The sequence below is a fragment of the Dysidea avara genome, chromosome 12, assembly GCF_963678975.1.
Source record: "Dysidea avara chromosome 12, odDysAvar1.4, whole genome shotgun sequence".
Classification (NCBI taxonomy): Eukaryota; Metazoa; Porifera; class Demospongiae; order Dictyoceratida; family Dysideidae; genus Dysidea; species Dysidea avara.
The window spans coordinates 20,555,159-20,576,998 of NC_089283.1; the positions used below are offsets into that span (position 1 = coordinate 20,555,159).

The 21,840-nt window shown below is 36.8% G+C and overlaps 2 long non-coding RNA genes and 1 pseudogene across 5 annotated transcripts; 2 read left to right on the forward strand and 1 right to left on the reverse strand.

The window, feature by feature from the left end:
• The first annotated feature begins 7,129 nt into the window (after nucleotides 1-7,129).
• On the forward strand, nucleotides 7,130-10,857 carry LOC136239981 (uncharacterized). Of its 2 annotated transcripts, none has more exons than XR_010693620.1 (6): nucleotides 7,130-7,361; nucleotides 9,114-9,187; nucleotides 9,238-9,321; nucleotides 10,239-10,316; nucleotides 10,369-10,485; nucleotides 10,546-10,857. It is a non-coding gene; the product is annotated as an uncharacterized lncRNA (long non-coding RNA). The 2 variants fall into 2 exon arrangements; XR_010693619.1 differs by having other exon boundaries at nucleotides 10,369-10,479.
• A 2,770-nt stretch (nucleotides 10,858-13,627) lies between these two features.
• LOC136240346 (retinol dehydrogenase 13 pseudogene) lies at nucleotides 13,628-14,779 on the forward strand (annotated as a pseudogene).
• Nucleotides 14,780-19,208: 4,429 nt separating this feature from the next.
• Nucleotides 19,209-21,233, reverse strand: LOC136241167 (uncharacterized). 3 transcript variants are annotated; one of them, XR_010694207.1, is made up of 6 exons: nucleotides 20,965-21,232; nucleotides 20,643-20,916; nucleotides 20,296-20,594; nucleotides 20,054-20,236; nucleotides 19,910-19,999; nucleotides 19,209-19,511 (listed from the first exon to the last, which is right to left on the reverse strand). It is a non-coding gene; the product is annotated as an uncharacterized lncRNA (long non-coding RNA). The 3 variants fall into 3 exon arrangements; XR_010694206.1 differs by having other exon boundaries at nucleotides 20,639-20,916; XR_010694205.1 differs by having other exon boundaries at nucleotides 20,296-20,916; nucleotides 20,965-21,233.
• Nucleotides 21,234-21,840: the final 607 nt, after the last annotated feature.

Sequence of the window (21,840 nt, forward strand, 5' to 3'; positions counted from 1 at the left end):
ACATGCATGACTTTATTGTCGTGTACTGCAGAAGTCCCTATAACATAGCTAAGGTGTACACAATAATAAAGCCACCTCATTGTTGACAATGTTGAGGCCATTTTTCCTTGATCTCATGCATGACTGTAGTATTCTAGTACCATGTATCATTACTATCGTTACACAGTGGAGGAGTAAAGGAGAATAGTGAGATTAAGTTGGAACTGCACCAAGCAGCCACATAGTAGTACATATGTTCAAAATTTTCAGGCCATATTCTACATTTAATTGGCTTCATTATACAAGATTCAGAATCAAGATATCAATTCTATTGATAAGACCTGCTATGTGATAGGGGTGTAGTTTTTGCCATTATTACAGGCCACAATGGTTACATATAAAGGATGTGCTGATAACAACACAATTTAGCATTACCCCAGAACACTACCCTATAAACGTGGAATGATCACTCAGGAACATACATGTACTGTAATGTGTGAATTGCAATATACATGTAACTCATTCTACTATTACTTTAACTATAAATATTCTCTGTATACATTTTAAGTAGTTAAATTACACATAGGCATCTCTTATGACTATCAATAATGTTAGTTGTTAGTCCATGATCAGTTCTTCATCGTTAAAGTCAGACAGTTGGTTGTAAAAACTGTTGAGAAACATACAAATTGTCAACATATGTGCATATGTGACCGTCTCAGCAAATTGCAGTCTAGTTTGCAACTAAAGCATGCAGATAAATAGCTTAAAGGATCATGTACAATGCAGTAGGTGTAATCAAAATCATCATTTCTTCATTTAAAATTCCTTAATACTTTGTTTGCACAAGTATAAATGCAGGTCTAAAACTGTATATAACTTGGTTGACTTGTCAATTCATAGTGAGCATTATAGGCCTATATATGCAAATGAAAGTTATGGTTACAAATTCAGTTTTCAGGGCAGTTGCTGTACAAATAAATTTTTTCTATGTCTATTGTATCTAGCACTATAATTCCAAATCTACCTACCTCAATAGGTCTTGTGGAGGAGGCACCTTTTTAGTGGGATTTTAGGTGTTTTAGGGAACTACTTTATTAGGGTATATTGATCTCCTTTATATTAGTATCAAGAATCTGTAATAGAGAGGACTCTTCTTTATTATGGACTCCTGTTAGTATCAAATAGATGGAGATGTACATAGGAGGATCCCTCCTTCTAAGAAATCTTTGATCAGCAGTGAACACTAACACAAGTGTGACTGTCGTATTAGGATGAATCCTCTATTGGGGTATATTGATCTTGATACATTTATAGTCAGGTGGTGTGAACAAAGGGCAGGGACGTAATCAGTGCAAGCTGATAACTTGGAATTCCTCTTTGAATAGCAATAATTGCAAGTAGAATCTGGTGGAATTGTAGGCATAGCTAAGGATTTGTACACTCAGCCATTAGCTGTAATAAATCAGCACAACTATTGCCAATGTTTGATGACAGATATTCCCTCCATAATCTGTTTGACAAGGGCTACAGTCTCCTTCCCACTGCCCAAGCAATGGCTGAAACTTTGATAACCTATTTTGGACACTGTATACAATGCTGAGACCAAAAAAATGTGTGAACTACATAGGTGGATCATCTTTGTTGAGATGGTCACAAATATGAAGCAACTTACAAGCAACCATCTGAGATGTACTTGTGTAAAGATGGTCAGTGATAAAAGGTAATACACCATGCATTATGTACTCATCAGTGGCTAATGCAATAGACAAATTTCACATCAATGAAAATTCGACTGTTGCCCCTAGCAACCTAAATTTTACATTATTTATAGGTGTCATTGTCTTAAATCACTTCTCCAAGTTTTAAAAAGATAGCATAAATAAGTCATGAGAATGATGAGATATTACATTTTGAAGTTGCAATTTTCCCAAACATTGTCAATCAGAGGGGCAACAATTGCCCCTTCTCAGTAATCACACAAATCAGGGGATTCAAGTAATGTCATATCTTATGACCTATATACACTATCCATATAACACTTGGAGAGATTATTGTTGACTACAAATTATGTAATGTTGAGATATATGTACTTTTTAATTTTAGAATTTCCATACGTTGAAATACCTCATTTTTGTGATTGCCCAGAAGGGGCAACTGTAGCCCTCTCACATAGATATGTATGGGAAAGCCACAAATTTCAAAATGTCATATCTTATGACATATATGTGCTATCCTTTCACAATTTGGAGAAGTTACTTTAGGCATCATCACCTAATAATACTGGGAAATTCAGGTTGCTAGGGACAACGGTTATTTCTATATGCTATAAAGCCTTATTATGGAATTTGTCTATTAACAACTGCAATGTAACTATTAAATCACAAGAGTTAATTATACAATCTCTTCCTTCCCAGCGATGTTGCATGTCCCTTGGACCAGAGTTCAAAATAATTAAAGGGTAGTCACTTCTACAGGTTTTGTGCCAGTGCTTGAACCTAGGATAAAAATGCAATTAAGTGATCAAGGGTCTAGTTAAAGCTACATATAAAGCAGCCAAGTACTGCCAATAACAGGTGATCAAGGAACTTTATAATTTCCAGATCATTATAAGACATCCTGCTTAAAATATTAAGCACAGATTTTAGCTTAATTCAAGTGATCAAAGTGAATATTAACAATCAAATGTCTTGATTCCAGTTTCATGCCTTATGATGATGAATACCCCTTGTAAGCCTATGCAAAGATAACAACACACTATTATATAGTTTAATGTTCATTATTTTGATCATAAAAGTAAAAGTACGGATATAAGTAATCCATAACTGAATTTGGAATTAAATGTCCACAGGTATATCTTCATGTGCTTAGGTGATCTCCTTGTTTCAATTCTTTGTATTTCTATGATCCCTGATCGACCTCGTTTTCTTTGCACATACTTGTTTGCTTACTTTTGAATAATGTGATTATAACTGGTACATCTACTTATACCATATCAAAATAAACAATAGCACCATATGCAGACTGTATGTTTTCAACTGAACACACACACTCCAACTATCAATTACTACTGAAGAGTAAAGCAGTCATTATGCTTCAATTTCAGCTATGTGTCAGCCTGTTAAACTGCATTACAAATGAAGAATAGTGTAAGGAGCTCTGCAGCTACTATAAAAATACAGATGATTCCTATTGCAAATGTAGGAAATCATCACAAGCTATCACAAATTGACACCTTGTGCAGTCAGCAAAAATTAGGAAGACAAAGGTAATTAATCCCACCATGCATAGTGCAGTAAGGCACCTGTCAAGCTGAAGTGATGCCTATACTCACAGCAGAGAAAAAGTCAGACCAAAGCCTTAGCTGTAATTTAATTACAATTGTCTGAAGCATCGGATAGTTAATCAGTAGAAAATTTCTGTTAAAATGTACCAAAAATTGTAGCAACTTATAGGAAGTGGTTAGGTTGTGCTGAAGGTACGTTTAGGCTTATTAATACAGGACTATTACAGGTACCTAACTGATAGTCAAGATACCATGAAATTATTGTGTTGCTGGTTTCTGGCCATGGTCAAGTGTTTTTTGTAAACCTCCTTGATCCCTAATAGCTATACTGCACTTATATTGTTGTGTATGCTCCAACCCAGCGGATGAGTTTGGGTGACCAGACTTTTATTAAAAGCACTTGCAAACCATTTGACTAAAATGCCTAATATCATGAATGATAGATATTTTATTTATTTTTTCTCTGCAATTCACCATTTGGCTAAAAGTCACTTCCATACTTAATCTCATAAATAATTTTCAGTTTTATATCTGAAGTATTCTTTTTACACAACAATAACTTCCAAAGTCCCACTTGAACCTCACTTGTAATGTGTGAGGGCATTGAGACATGGACACCAATTACCACCAGGTCTAGCTAGCCTTTGACAGCACAGCTAGGTGGGCTGCTTTTCCTTTCCTAGTTAACACCAACTCCCCATTATAACAGCTGGGTAGAACAGAGCAATGTGATATGTGAGTATAAAGTGTCTTGTTCAAGGAAACAACAAGCAATCACAAAACATCAAACGTAAAACCTTTTGATTACAAAATTTAGCTCTCAGATCATGCTGCTTCTCTCTCTCTCTCTCTCACACACACACTCACACACACACGCACACACACACACACACAAACACACACACACACACACACACAAACACACACACACACACAAACACACACACACACACAATCAAACATCAAAGCAAAGCCTTTGATTACTATAAAAATTAGCAGTCACACCTACCCAATGAACCAGCACTGGGACACACATATAAGTATGCACATATGATACTTATAGCTACTCACACAAACACATACATACACACACTACTTGTACACATCTTACTTAGAAAGTTGGACTGCCAATGCTGTCGCTGCTGCTAGTGGTATTGCCACCATTACTGCTCATGCATCTTCCAGTCAGGTTACTGTCAGGAGGATGGATTACATATATATACACACTAAACCACACACAGAAGTTTTGTATGACTTAAATTAGCTTGCAACTGTGAAGTCAAGAGTTCTTTTTTAACTACTGCATGTAAGGTATGCATGCACTATTAGGTTACTTTAATGCTAAGGGAAAACACCTATATATATTATAGCAATATTAATGAATCTGAATTTTCAAATGGAAATGATTTACATACATACATGCATAACCTACAGTTGTCATATATATGCAATAATTGCATGGATGGTGCTATGGTGCCATGCACAAATTTGTTATAAAAGCATCATGGCTAGACAAGTAGTAGGGTTATGTCTTGTATATATCTGTTAGATCACACACTTTTATAAACGAATGTCAGAACTATGAAAACATGATTGCTGAAGCCTGATGTAGTGTGGACTCGTCAGATTTTCCTTCAACAAAGGTGTTGTACAGTAGCTGCATCATGTAGGTTGGTGACTTACTAAGGTGGTTGGACAGGTTGGTATATAGTTGGACAGACATCAAGACAAGCTCCACTGTACTGCCATGACTTTGGGTCAGCCATTCACATCAGTATAGTTGAGTACTGCTCTTTTCACCATTTATAAAATATATAGGACCACCTACTTAATTCAGTCTAGAAATGTGTTTGTCTGTAAAGCAAAGTCTTACAATATTATATATTTTGTGAAGCAATCTTAATTGATATGGAGCATTACTTAGAACACAATAAAGATGTTTTGGTAGACTGTCACCTGTAATAGAGATGGCAATAAGGAACAGTGTAATAGCATAAGGAATAAAGTGAATTCTAGTTACACAAAAGTATACAACTGACATAAGAGGTGTTCATGAGTCTAAATGGTAACCGATAAATGTCTCGTCATAGTAGTCACTAAGATTTTGTATTTACATGTCATCAGATCCCTTGTGGTCTTAGGCAAAACTACGGCACCCCTGGAACAATGACATGTACAGTTCAAAATAATTCTATAGGCTGATCAGATTCCTTATAGAAATACTTCTTAGGAGGCAGAAACATAGTGGAGATTAGATAAGTTTCTTTACTTTAGTACTTGGGAGTTTGCTTTTAGTGTCCCATATGATTCTGGGGAGGAAGTATGGCTGGGTATAACATACATAGAAAGTAGACACCTATTATCTATGGTGTCCAGAACAGTACAAGCGTGAAGTATCTGATGATAGTAAAGGCAAGCAACTTGAGGAGGAGCAAGGAAGCTAGGGCCAAGATCACTGAGTATAATGTGGGAACACATACCTAATTGAAAAGAATGTATACATAGGCTAATGTATACATAGAGCTTATGGTTGTCATGGTTACAAGCATCAGGAGTTTTTGCTTTGCATACTTACTGTACTACCCAGGAGCATTAACCAGGAGCATTAACCAGCTACCACTCCCTCCTCTCTATTTTAGTTGCCATTGTGAGCACCCATTTATAAAACCCTAGATCTGATCTGCTCTTGCTATGGCATAGATAATTTAGGTAGATTTTGGTTAAATAGTCTTAATTGTGATAGAAGAATATACACTTTACTGCTCTATTAGATAGTATTTCAAGTATGTATAAATAATTGGTTGCTGGAGTACCTCCCCCAAGATTTACCACTGTAGCTAACTATATCACATTATTACAAGTCTATATCATAATGGAAAAAGTCTGTGTCATAATGAAAAAGTCTATATCATAATGGCAAAGATCTATGTCATAATGAAAAAGTCTATATCATAATGGTAAAGATCTATGTCATAATGAAAAAGTCTATATCATAATGGAAAAAGTCTGTGTCATAATGAAAAAAGTTTATATCACAATGGCAAAGGTCTATGTCATAATGGTAAAAGTCTATATCACAATGGCAAAGGTCTATGTCATAATGGAAAAGTCTATATCACAATGGCAAAGGTCTATGTCATTATGGTAAAAGTCTATATCATAATGGCAAAGGTCTATGTCATTATGGTAAAAGTCTATTATAATGGCAATGCTGCATGATAATGGTTTATATCAAAGTATACATACTTATCATGATGACAACTACTGTGTATATCACATGTAATGGAAACATCACACAATTAATAGTAACAAGGCAGTAATTATAGGCAAAATCACCATTACCCTGCAGTCCACCACACTATGATAGTCTACCTCAATAATGTAAATATATGGCATAATTATGGCACTAATCACCCTTCATATCAGTGGAGGATTAAGTGTTCAGAATCCTGATATAGTTTTGATTCGGACCCTAGTACATAAGGTAGTGTAAACTGTTTTGTAGATGCCAGAGCAGCTAGATACATATATGCACACTGGTCAGTGTGACACAACATGCAACATATTATTGTATGTGTAGGTGGAATGAGGAATTTGAGGCAGTGCAGTGAGTAAGGAAAATGAACAAAAGTATCAGTCATTAACTAATAATGTGTGCCAGTCATCTATCAATATCTGGTGGTAATTGTCTAGTGCAAACTATGATTTGATATTCAATTTCTATAATCCTTACTAATAAACACCATAATAAAGTGTTAATTATACAACCAAGTACTAAGAATAATACGAAACGCGGTTAAAATTACGTCATAAATAAATAAATAAATAAATAATTAATTAAATAAATAAATAATTAATGTTTGAGAAAACTACGAGGCCTAGAGACATGAACTAACCGGGGATAGATTCGCCTATGAATGAAGGCACAAACGTATAATCGTCGCTCCTGTTTGTGCTGATGACTTGACCATACGTGTAATTCTATATAACGCCCAGTACCACACCCTTGCTTAATTACTTACATATTGCGCGAAGAAGATTAGTGATGCCCGTGCTGGAGAGCCAGAAGCCACTTGTGTAAACAAGAAGATTACAAGTAAGTTTTTATGTTTGTAACATCTCAAGTCTCCATGCCAGCTGCCAGTGGATTCATTCACGTAAATAAACAATACAAGAAAACATTAAACTGACATATGCCACGCTCTTTACAATAAGCTTACAGTTACATATAAAATACAAGTAAACAATTTTGTCTTGTGCAGCTGGCATGGCGAACTTTCTTTGTGTTGGTGTCAGGCAATTCAATACGTGCTTAATCTTTTTTGCCTTCACCTGGCGTAGCTACCAGGCTCTAGTGGCTTGGCTGTCTTCCTTTATCTGGTTCATCTGGCTTGCATACGCCTACAGCATTGTGTAGCTATCTCCTGCAAGTTGTGTATGCATAACTATAGTGTGTCACCCATCACTGTGCCATTGCTACATCACTGATGAACCTTACTTAGCTCTAGTTGATGTTGATATGCATTGCTGTATATTGGCTAATATTTTTTATCTGCATGGTGATGTTGCCTATAATGTATTGCTGCATACAATACTGCAATAATGTATAGTTCTCTCCTGTATGTTTTGTATACATATACTTTGTACACATCACTGTGCCATTTATGCACACCAATGATGTACTGGCACTTAGCTACTGGTGGCCTTTAGTTACGATGCCACTATTGTATTATATCTGTCACTACTGTGACATATTGAGTTGATTTGGGGATAATGCATTCACCACCTAATAGCCTCACTGGGGGGCTGTCACGTTGGTGTATGTACTTGGTTGTATGTGACGCGGTCCTAGTAATAATAATAATAATGAAATATTCTGAGTAGGGATCATATGTATGTAGCAATAATATGTATTTTACAAGATTTTAAGTTTATTTACTAACTTTTTAAACCAGACCTACACTCACAGCAGGCTGTAGGAAAGTCGTAGGTGTGAATAGGTGAATCTCATAGCGTACAGGTTTTATTATTTTGAGCTTTGTTTCACTGCATACTGAAGCAACTCAAACGTGTGTAATTTTTTTTATGTGGCACACATATTTTCACCTGCTTTATTCCAATATGTTTTTTATAGCAAAGTAAATGTTTGCGAAAATGGCCGGCTTTTGTAAATTCCAGATGCTTACTAAAACATTGTGAAAGATATGAGGTATGGGTTGAGACTTCCATCATCATGTTTTCCATAAACAGGGAATTTCCTTGTTGCATCATTTTTATCCTTTGTGGTGCTTCTTTGTTTGAGTACCATTGTTTCAACATCATGAAAACACACATTCATAACTTACATTAACTTACGTTTTCTTTAGCCTACTGCACTGAAGCAAAAGATTTTTGAATTTCTTTTTAGTGGGCAAATTAGACAATCTTAGTTTTACCATTGGATTATGTTGGGTTTCTGCAGATCCGGTTACAAAGATTCCTTGTTTCTCCTCACATACATATGGGTGTTTAAACAAAGCATCAACTGGCTAGTAACAATGTACCTTTCAAAATTGTAAGTTTCATTTGTAACAGATGAAAAACCAATTTCCAAGAAAATAAGTTACAAACGTAGGCATAGCACAAGGGAGGGGAGCTACGGAGGCTGGATCCCCCAGTTATATATGTCAAGTGTGCATAAGATATAACAACCAGGACCTGGTCCTTCTTAGCCCCCTTACTTTAAAATTTATAGCTAAATATGAGAATTATAGGTGACTGAACGTATATAACATTACATAAAAATTTTAGTATTTACAAGTAATTTTGAATCCATTGAACTTGTTACCATTTATCTATGTGTATATAGAACTGCCAAAAGTGGAGCCACAGCAACTGAAGATATGCAGTTAGAAGTGACAACTACCAATAAACAGCCTATAGGTGAAATAATGTTCTAAATGCTCATGTATATACACAGTGGTATTATTCAGGACATATGACTCTGGATCCAGCAATAAAACATTGTGCAATGGGGATAGTATTTCAGATGTTGTAACTACAAGCAAACAGCGAAGGTACAGATTGCGTTATGCATAGTACTATGAGGCTGGTTTCCGGTCAGTATTCTTCATCAAAGGTGTATATAAAACACTATGATCCGTAATATACAGTACTATTGCACCTCAGGTATTAATTGCGTAGAAAGTGTGTAGGTCTCTTATTCACGAAGAGACCTAGGACAGCTGTTGACAACCACAATTCAACCTACAGTACAAGTAATGTAGTTAGTACTAACTCTTGTTGACGATTATTATTTAACATGCAAATAAACATCAAGAGCAGTTGCAAGCTGATTGTGACAAAACAAAAAATTGCACTCAGGTATGCTTTTTTGTGTAAACCATTGCATTGGTAGCTGGTTCACTGTTTAATCTCTATACGGCTGGCCATAGTTAAAACCATGGTGTTACTCGCCGGTTTAGTAGCGGGCAGCTGGCTAAGTTTGTGGTCTTCACCATATCACTCTGTGTAAGCCTAGACAATCATGCTACTCACTTTAGCTGCCATTCTCATGCATCTCTGGAACCTCAAACTATATGCTGTTTAGCTATCAACTTTACAAACCTCTGTGGCTTTCTGTGACCTCATGCTTGCCGTGAAATTCTCTTGGTGTTTATGATCGGAGCTCTCTATTCTAACTCACTATTACTGCAACATTGTCTAAAACAGTCAAGTCACCACTTATGTACCAGTGTCTTCGAGGCATAAATGCTGAGTAGGAGGTGTGCTAGAATGATGTAACATAGAAACCGAGCTAGATTAACTATTACAAAGAGAGCTAAAGGTTAGGCATTGTTTATTCCACCTGTCGGAAAATTTAAATCTGTAAATTGTTAGGAAATATTGTACTTGAACAAAGTGTTTTGCTTACAAATGAAATATTATACATAATTAATTGGTACGTTTTGATATGTATATCTACATTATATAGGACACATGACTCAGGAACCAGTTCTGCTTCAGGATTAACCATGGAAGATAGTTCACTTGTGGCAACTAAGCAGCAAAGGTATATTTGTCAGTGCACAATGTTCATTGACATCAACATGTTGTTATCGTAGGAAGCATGTTGTAACTACTGTCTCAAACTCACTGTGTGGTGATCATGAAGATTGTGTCATGGATGAAGAAGTTGCAGTAAATGATTCTGTTGTTACAACTGCAATCAAAAAGTAAAAGTACTGTATAAGCACTTTATACTTGCAGTAGTAAAGTTTGTTATATATGTACTACTGTAGGATGTCACATTCAACTTCATTGTATAAGGCTCCAAAACGATCTATGTTAGGTGATGAAATTCATAGTTGACAGAAAGATAAAGTGGTTCAAAGGCATCATAAACGCTTATGATGGGCTAATAGGAAAGTATGGAGTGTACTTCCCATTCGACAAGGAAACAGTATACATCTTTGAAGATGTTAGATTTTTTGACTGGTAACTGACATACGTAACACTTTTAATTTGTGGTAAAAACAATTACACATGCGATAGAATGATCAAGAGTATATACATAATCTGTTATGGTTATATCAATTATTTCCAATGGACAACACACGGCAACGCTTGGGTGTTGTGTGCAGTAAAATTTCACTTAGGTACCACCTGTGGCTGTAGATTTTATTCCAACAACATACTGTGGAATGCCTTATGTAATCACAATACTGATTTAATGTACATCTTGCCTCCACAGCCAATAATGATTACTATTTTAGAAACTATAACCAGTTGTTGGTAACCATTAAAGCTTGGCCACCTTGTATATTTATCACATTAATGAGGTTATCAGTGTTCATCACAGAGGGAAGGTAATAGGACCAAATAGTACAGTGACATGATGCAAAAGGCAGGCACTTTTTTATAAAAGCATGAAACTTGCTTTATTATACTTAAGTTTAAGCATTGTACAGAACCTCCCTTTTCCGGACCTCTATTTTCCTGGCACCTTCATTGTCTGGACAAGTTATGTGGTTTGATAATAATAAAATTTAGGTTAGATGAAAGCCAAGTTGCTGTTTACATGTTAGCTAAGTAGCTTGTTTATTTTACTAATAATAACTACAACTTGGTTGCTAGGTGATAATACATTTTTTTACAACTCAGGGGAGGGACCAGAATGCATTGTAGTGACTTCCTACTTTGCCCACTGACTGCACACCTGGATAAGAAAGGTTCCACTGTAAATGGAGGGCTTGTTGAAAGACACAAATTGGGTTTCAATGTGATGATGATGAGCAGCTTTCAGGGTCCTGAGATCTTTCCTGCAATCAACTTATACAATTACATTAGTTACCTCTGTGTCTGCATGAAAAGCTTAGGATAACTAGTACCACTTAAGGTGTGAGTATAGAAAACAAGGTGGAGTATATATAAGATTTATTCCAAATAGCTAGGGCTATATGATAATAAAAGTTAATGTAATTATCATGATAAAGCTAATGAATTTTCCAAGAGACGCTATCCTTAAAATTACTCAAAACCGTGATTATAAAAGTACTCTATGACAGTATTTGTGGTTTTTTCATTATCACACACTCCTAATTAGAAATATTGTTTGTAAATCAAGTCTAAATACACATATAATTCAATAAATATAAATCTAGTATTTGACTTAAAATGCTCCCATATAATTATAGTAACTATCTAATATATAGGTGTCTTTTAAGTGTAAAGCATTTGACTTAAATCAATCCCATGCATTACACATGGTATGGTTTACTTAAATCAATCCCATGCATTACACATGGTATGGTTTACTTAAATCAATCCCATGCATTACACATGGTATGGTTTACTTAAAACAATCCCATGTGTAACACATGGGAACACTTACTTAAAACAATCCCATGTGTAACACATGGGAACACTTACTTAAAACAATCCCATGTGTAACACATGGGAACACTTACTTAAATCAATACCATGTGTAACACATGGGATTTTTTGTAGTTTTAAGTCAGCATCTGCATGACCCCATAATTATTTCATTTGATAATCCCAACTTTCTTAAATGAGATGACAAAAATTTTGGTCCCAACAGGCCTGGTTAGGCCACATAAACTTAATTATTAGTTTCTCTTCCTGTACTCATAATAGCAGTGCGTGAGAGGGGATTTTTATTTTGTTCTTTTACTGACTAGATGGCTGAATTAGCTAGCTAAAATGACTCAGAATGCAGTTTTCTTAGACTGCTCTAGCAAGGTACTAACTTTAAAAGGTGCTGGATAGCTGTACTCAGCCACCAGTAGTATTAACAACAAAATTGCTGTCAAATTTAGTGACTTTTGTTCTTTTGTGTCCTCTTGTACGAGACGGCACTCACTTTCTATTCTCCACTACAGTCCACCATCAATTCACTCCCATATTCTTTCAGTCTTTGGCAATACTCCATTTACCTGGAACAAGAGTCCTTTTTCCATCTTATTATTGTCGAATCATAACTCTTTTCGTCACACTGTTACTTTTTTTTGGTTTTGTGTAATCCTCTGTGTGTGTGTGTGTGTGTGTGTGTGTGTGTGTGTGTGTGTGTGTGTGTGTGTGTGTGTGTGTGTGTGTGTGTGTGTGTGTGTGTGTGTGTGTGTGTGTGTGTGTGTGTGTGTGTGTGTGTGTGTGTGTGTGTGTGTGTGTGTGTGTGTGTGTGTGTGTGTGTGTGTGTGTGTGTGTGTGTGTGTGTGTGTGTGTGTGTGTGTGTGTGTGTGTGTGTGTGTGTGTGTGTGTGTGTGTGTGTGTGTGTGTGTGTGTGTGTGTGTGTGTGTGTGTGTGTGTGTGTGTGTGTGTGTGTGTGTGTGTGTGTGTGTGTGTGTGTGTGTGTGTGTGTGTGTGTGTGTGTGTGTGTGTGTGTGTGTGTGTGTGTGTGTGTGTGTGTGTGTGTGTGTGTGTGTGTGTGTGTGTGTGTGTGTGTGTGTGTGTGTGTGTGTGTGTGTGTGTGTGTGTGAGAGAGAGAGAGAGAGAGAGAGGCTCCGCGACCTCTCTCCATGAGACCTGGACAGTCCTCCTGCGGGTTATTATAGCCCTGTCCCAGGAGGATTTGCCTGCACAAAGCTCAAGCGCCTGAGTGGTGCACAGGCATCCCAGTGCTGGTTCACTAGGCGGCAATAGTTATTTTCCACATGGCTGCCAGAGGCTTTGCTTTGTGTGCGCACGCGGTGTGTTCTCGCTTTTTGTAAATCGTTGTCCATGCATGTAGCTAATTTTTGTATGCTGTAGTAACTATTATATATACGTATGTGTGGGGAAGCACCCTCGTGTAGGCCTAGCCTTTTTTGCCACTCCTTCCAATTTGGAAAAATTAAAATAAGAAAACCACAATCAATAATATATAGTTTAAATAGTTACGTGCACGAAAGTGGTAGAGGAACTGGCAAGCCGCGGCGATGCCTGTAGATCACTACCCATTCAATGTTGTGGCCATTGGCGTGGTAGCAGTAGGAGGAATTCTTATATTGTTGAGACGCTACTTCAATGGCGGTGTCTGTTACTCAAAACGATTGCTGGACGGCAGGACCGTTATTATTACAGGCGCTAATACTGGTATAGGGAAGGAGACAGCCATTGATCTTGCCAAGAGAAACGCCAAAGTGATTCTTGCTTGCAGAGATGTAGAGAGAGGAACTCGAGCAGAGGCCGAAATTAAAAAGGCAAGCAGGAGTGATAATGTGATTTTTAAACAACTAGACCTAGCTTCCTTTGCTTCCATTAAGAAGTTTGCCGCAGAAATTTTGGAGGAAGAATCTAGGATAGACATTCTGATTAACAATGCTGGTATAATGAGATGTCCTTACTGGAAAACTGAAGATGGTTTTGAGATGCAGTTTGGAGTCAATCATTTAGGGCATTTCCTGCTAACGAATCTGCTGCTTGATCGAATAAAAGAGTCCCCAACTAGCAGAATTGTTGTCGTTTCTTCTCTAGGACACAAAAGATGCAAAGGAATTAATTTTGATGATATCAACAGCACAGAATCTTATGATCCTCGAGCTGCATATCGTCAGAGCAAACTAGCTAACAACCTTTTTACACTGGCATTAAGCAAGAGGTTGTCTGGAACAAGCGTTACAGTTAACTGTCTTCATCCAGGAATTATTTACACTGAACTAGGACGACATTTGAATATACGATGGTTCATGAAGATCATCCTATTTCCTGTAGCTTTGCTCATAATGAAGACACCATGGCAAGGTGCCCAGACAAATATCTATTGTGCGGTAGCTGAAGAGTTAGAAGGAGTGTCTGGTCACTATTTTGCTGATTGTAAAGAGAAGGAGCCATCACTGGCAGCTCTGGATGAGCTGGCAGCTGAGCAACTGTGGTCTCTTAGTGTAAAATTAACTGGTCTGTAACTACAAAAGTAATATGTAAGGTGTGTGTGACTTGTGTAGAGTAACGTGATGCGACATACCAGGTAATTATATGGTATGAAATGTTGTGTATTTCTTTCACTTTGTTTTAACAAAAATAAAATCCCTACACTGTTAACTTGAAACACATATAGAACTTGCATGTAAAACGTTTGAATCTTTTCTATTATGTGACAGGAGTTTACAAAACCAGGCTTCCACACACATACCCAATGCTTTGAAATTCAGAAGCTGTAACTTGACCTCAAATCTTGGATCTGCATTTTGTCAAATTCAGTCATGTATACTTCCAGCTTTCCAACGGACTAACAGTGATGGTATCTGTATTAGCAAGAGTTGTTTTATTATGAATTCTTGGTATTAGAAAAATTATGAACAATTCAATGTTCACTAACTCCATGGCCAGTGGTATCCTGACATGGCCAAACTGGTTTTAGCTTTTCAATACACCTGCTATTTCATATCTTAGAGAGATGGGTTGTGGGAGTCTATAAGTGGCTCAAGGCTTGCAGAACACTTAACTTCATGGGCTCTCCTATGAGTAAAAGCTTGAAACTGTGGATTGTTACTGAAGAGAGATTGATGTATACTATAATAATTTGATTATTGATATTTACCAAAAACTGTGACATTCGGGTGATTAAATAATTTTTTAATTCATATAATTTGTTCCCCCAATATTTACTCTATTGCTATATTATCATGGAATAAAACGTTTAATGGCCGCTATATGCATGTATCTCCAAAACTGAATTTTAAGCTCAGTTTGTGCTTTCACATATACGTATATACCAGTGGGAAAATGGTTGAACAATTGCTATTTGTCTTCTTGTGCGCATGTTGCTTGTTGTAAAACTTTATAGATGATTTAATCACTGCGACTTGCTAATTAAGTAACAGATCAGTTACGAAACCCAGAACAGGGGCACAGGAAGTGTTTTTTGTTTTTTTTGTGGATTGAATGTGCAGTCAACTATCAGACAGTAATAATGCTGGAATTAGTTGGTTTCTACTTGTAAATGTTTGTTTGAAGTTTCTATTTAATGCCTGTCCACATGGCATGTGTTTCTAAACACAAGTTAAGTTTGATGCTGCATGGTAGCTATAGAAGTATGCTATGAGCTACTTTCTTCTACTACTTATAGTGATTTAATTGTGCATTCAAACCTTTAGTAACAGCCAGATAGATTTTCTAAAGCAATTGGCAACGTATTATATTACTTTAGCAGCATTGCTATATGATCTTTTCAGCATAGGTGGCTGATGTGACACTTTCTTACATTCGGGATTATCTGCATAAATGGTTTTATATTATGGCAATAGAGAACTAGCTATAGCATGACTCTAGTTATGTGTGATAGTCAAAAATGGTGTATAAATAGATGAAAGCAAGGCTCGCATCCCAGTTAGTTTTATTCCCACCTTCTATTCTGTTTTGGGTTATTACTAGACCTGTATACTGCAAGTAACAAGTACATGATGTGGTTTACATAGTGCTCAACTAATGAACTAGCTACAGCTTGCAAAGAATATAGTACAATTTACGAAGTATGTCTGCCTTTACATGGGACACAACTAGAGTGGATGATTTGAACATGTAGTTTTCATTTAAATATAATGATTGTTTTCATTTAAATATAATGATTGTTATATCCAACAGTTTTCCTTGACCTAGCTAGTAGCTACAACTTTATGTTTTATTGAAAATATTTAATGGTGTGGTCCACTTTAATATTCACTCTCTAAGCTTTATAATCTATCAAATGCACCATTTAGTGTAGAACATCCTCTATTTAGCTTTGTGTATAACTCAAATGACTTTTTGATAATTCTCAGAATAACACCAGTTAATGTTTTCAGAAGTGTATGCATATATATGGTATCTAGAGTGCATTCTGCTACGTAAATGTTAGCACAAAGAAACACACTTACCTCATTAGTCCATTCTCAGTAAGTAACCAAGTTACGCAAATGCAATTAAGTTTATGGCTTCCATGGGGTACTTTATTTTAACCACAATTATGTATTTTCAATGGCTCCATTCTATACTCATCTAGTATTGATGAAGCAGCTGTAAACAGAAATGCAGTAAACACACATAATCTCACATCTGACTTATTTGTGCAGTTAGTAATGTTATTGAATAACTAGACCTATAGCTTCCATTAAAAAGTTTGCCACAGATATTTGAAGGAGGATTCCAGGATATTCACAATGCTGATACAATGAGATGTCCTTACTGGAAAACTTAGGATGGCTTTGAGATGCAATTTGGAGTCAATCGTATTTTAGCCAAGGACATTCCTTGTTAACAAATCTACTGCTTGACCAAATAAAAGACCTACTCATAATAATGATACAATTTCATGAGTATCATGACAACAACAGCTAAACTGCTTACATCATTTCTTGCCAAATGATTACAGTATGCTCTCACTTTCCATATCTAGAAGAAGCCATTGCACAAATTGTGAGGACTATAAATAGACGATGTTACATTCACATTCATACAAACTAACTACATAGCTTTCTATTATGACTACTATCAAAAGAGTATCTGTGGCTGATGGACATCTTTCTGATGGAACAAGATATGGAGCTGACAAAGTGCAAAGGTTTGCAACCAGTAGATATGGTACAATTGGAGCTGCTTTTCTTGATTCTGCTCTTAACCAAGATCTAAAGAATTTGGTGCCAGATAAAAGAGTTCTTGATATTGGATGTGGAGCTGGAAACTGGTGCGTTACTGCTGCTCAATATGGTGCAAAATCAGTAGATGGTTTTGATATACAACCAGAGATGGTGGAACTGGCTAAACAAGCTACTTCACACTTGGACATGGTCCACATACAAGTCGGAGATGCTGCAGATATGCCTTATGATGATGATAGTTTTGATGTAGCTATTAGCCTCTTTGTTACCTGTAATCTACCACCTAGTGGATTTGCTAAACACTTTCAAGAACTTCATCGAGTACTGGTACCTGGAGGAAAGGCTCTCCTACTTATACCTACTGACTGGTCTCACAGTAGATTGTACACAACAATTGAAGCTGATCCAAGCACTGTCAAGAGGGAGATGGCACAGATTCTGTCAACAGTTCCTAAGTATCCTACCACTTCACAAGTCACTGAAGCATTCAGGAATACTGATGATATTCTTGTTACATGTTTTGCAGTTGATGACAAAAGAGAGATTTTTAATGTCACAAACACCAGTCAACTCTCTCATGGCCAGCCAATATGGAGGAAAACAGAAGTGATGACATTTCCTAACTTCTTCTACAGTGACCAGTCAACTATTGACCAACTTGTCATTAATGGATTCCACATTGCAAAAATTGATAACCATTTCAAAGAAGACAAAAGGGTCATTTATAACAACTCAGATCCTACCATCCCACTGAGCACAGATTATGTAAAATATCCAACAGCTTTGGTCTATCATGTGTCAAAGCCTTAGTTAACTAAATATACTACAAGTGATACACAAACTTTATTTTCAAAGTCGTGACTGTTATTGCATGTAAGTAATTTCAGCTTTTATGTATCAACATTTTGATAATATTGGCAACTCAACATGCATCATTGAGCTATTGTCAGCTTAGTGTAGCTATATGACTGATGTAATAGCACAACATGCGCACAATGATAACTTGTCGATTATAGTGTTTGTTCCTTCATCATTTTTAACTTGCCCACTACTCTGATCTGCGTGGTAATGGCTATGTAGTGAGTCACTAGTGACCTCCCTTTTTTCACTTTTTAAAAATTTCTATGATCCCTTTGCACAAGCCCAAATTCCTTGTACTACTCTCTAGTGAACCCGACAATATCACATCTAAAGCTGGAAGAATGGCACCAGACATATTATATTCAGCTTTTAAAGAACACTGCATATGTACATCTGCAGATGGTGAGCTTTAGTCCCACCATATGAGATAAGCAGGTCATACTCTTGTTGATATACATCAATTTTGATTTGCTCAAAAATATGTCTTTCACGCATGTACTGGTAGTAATTTCAGTTGTGCGCAACCAGAAAGTTAAACATTGGCTTCCTGTTGCGGTTGTAAACTATTTCAGTTGAGAATATGTACATTGTAGAATCTATAAACTGCGGATACAAAAAGCAGTTATTCCTGGACAGCCACGTATACATGATCTTAAATCTGACAAATTATTGTCTAGCGATAGCCATGACTACTATTACTGCATGTGTGTGAAAAGACTTCAAAGGAAGTTTTGTGTAAAATATACATTATGAATTGAAATAGTTTGCAATTAGCACTGTTCTTTTACTGTCTCAGCTATAGTTATGCTACTCATGATAATGGCCACGTTTTTCCTTTGTATGCACTGTTAAAAAAAGGTTCTTTATTAAACACCCCTTGGGGTGTTTTATCTACAATTGTTGTCAGGCTCCCCCTTAGGGTGTCCCAGTACACCCTTAAAGGAGTTTCAGTAACACTCACCAACGGTGTTCCAATAAACTTTAAGGTGGTATACATAACACCCCTAGGTGTTTCAATAACGTCTTTAGCAGTGTTCAGTAGTCTTACAATTTTATTAGGGTGATATTAAAAGTACAAGCATTGAAAACTGCTTTTACATAATGTATAAACTTAATTTCATAAGAGTTTATTGTTCTATACACATTTTCTCCAGATTGGAATAACAGTCTCCAGTTGCAACAGCTACTCATCTTTGAGATTAAACACTTAGTACTGGAATGGAACTAGTGACGGAAGACTCAGCTACCCTCATCTTCAGGATCGTGTCCAGTAATAACCAGAAATGGTTCTGACTGACAATTTGAAACTGCACAGAGTCTACATCGACATCACGTCACTGCAAATAAAAGAATAAAAATATATAACATATAACAAGCATGACAATAGGTACATATTTCAAGGAACTATAGTCTTGGCCGTATACTGCACAATACAAAATTTTGGTGATTTTACTCGAGAAGGAATTTGGTGGATAATATATTGGCAAATAGATGTGTCATATTGCATTTTGGGCGAATCAAAATCATTTTGCCAAATTAGCCAAAATTTTCTCCCACCGTACAGTAAGTAGTACTGGACTATTATTGATTTTGGATGCCAAGAAGCACTACAGCCTATCTAGAGTTGTGAATTTATATGCTAATACGTAATTAATGCTTCATGCAGTGAAACTATTAGAGGTTTTATATGTCAACCAAACATAACTTTGTGAATGTACACTACAGGTAAACATACCTCAAAATTCTTAAGTAAAACACTATCCTTGCAAACCATCTTGGATGTAACAGATGACAAATCAGCTTCCAAGTACACAATCAGTAACATCTGAGAAAAATAAGACCTTGTTACATACATTCAGTATTCTTAATTGTTACTTACCATCTGGATGGACAAAAATCATTAGCTACATTCACCAAGAAGTCCCAATAGCTTCTTAAATTATGGCCTGGTCTTACACTAAAATGTTGACATCAATTTTGTTCTCCACATAGGCCAGTTGATAAAAATGAAGTCCTTTATACTGTCGTCAATTGGAACAGTTGCTTTAACCTTGTTTTGTATCTATATACCAAAAGAAAACATAATTTTCAAACTATAACAAACTATTATGGTACACTTACCCAAGTACTTGAGTGCAAAGAGGGGAATTTTGATCAACGACCTCTGACAAAAGTGGACATTCAGTCACTATTAAAGCCAGGCGTTCAGTAGGGTTAAATCCACTTATCTTCGAATTGTACAGTTCCTTTGCCACCCTCTTTTAATAGTCACCCTTCATGGACTGAATAGCGTCATCATACTCAGCCATCAGAAATTTCCAATCCATTGTTGTTGAACTCCATTCTCAAGTTTTTTAGTTGGTTCATTACTGATACTTTGATCAATTTGTTTGCTACACCCTCCTCTGAATTCTTAATTTCTAAAATAAACCAGTATATCAAGGTTTTACACTTAACAACATACTGACACAAGTCCACTGTCCATTGTCATCCAGGACCTAGCTGGGTGCCGCTTTTGAACCAGCTTCTGGCACACCACATTGTAAGCCTCTGACTTTGGATGTGCAATGATGCATGTTCTTGGCATCTGAGCTATCTGCTGTCTGCCCTGCCAGTTGTCAAACCAGTGGAAATGGCCTCTAATATTGTCACGAGAATGTATAAAGTTCTACTGAAGATACCAATCTCATTACGCTGTTCAGAAGTGAACACTTCTAATCGTCGCCAGTTCTTTCTTCACAGCTATAGATCATGTATTATTCACGTCAAAGTTGCCAGGCCGTTACTCACCTTTTCCCACTCTGGGCGCCCAAGCACTGCCGGACAGCCGCTGCAGCCGGGTACAAATCGTCTTCCACATTCCCGCCGTCGATGCGGTTAAATTTTGGTACATTTCTTTACTATCGAAAGCTGCTCGCACGTTATCGTCTCAACTGCTCCTTTCGGTGGCCATATTACTGATATTGTGCACCTGGTCTCGCACCTGGTCTCGCACCTGGTCTCGCACCTGGTCTCGCACCTGGTCTCGCACCTGGTACACGCTATATAGTGCGCACTGCTGTTCAAAAGCTGGGCATTCAATGGAATACAATTGGATCGTCAAGTCATCACTTATTTCTTGGTATATTTTGACGTTCTGGAAGGTATGCGTGTATATAAATGCCAACACACGGGCCTAGGACTGCGGGGAGTGTAGCTCAGTATCCGCTTGAATTGTTCATTGGCCTTGTCACAATCAACTTTCATTAGTGAACATGTGTTGACATCTATTAGTTCTTACAATTTTAAAGGTCGGATCAAGTGTATGAAAAATCTTGATAGCTAAGCTTGATGTATAAATCGGACTCACAAACTGGCGTTTTGAATCACGTCACAGTGTATGATGATGACCACAAGGCTACCCGCCGGCATCACAAAGGAAAATTGCCTTCCATTTTGAACATGATATGGAGTCTCTTAATGATATTATTACATGACCAGCTGACGACTGGAGTGATTGAAAAGATGTTGGATTATGAAGTAGCATTTAATGTGTAGCCTTGTATCAACACTGACATTACCATGCTTATATAATGGATTGCAATCCTATAGCTGACAAAGTAGTACGGCACACAGAATTATTTACTTTATCAACTGCACGTACATTCATGCTCATATCTGTGACCT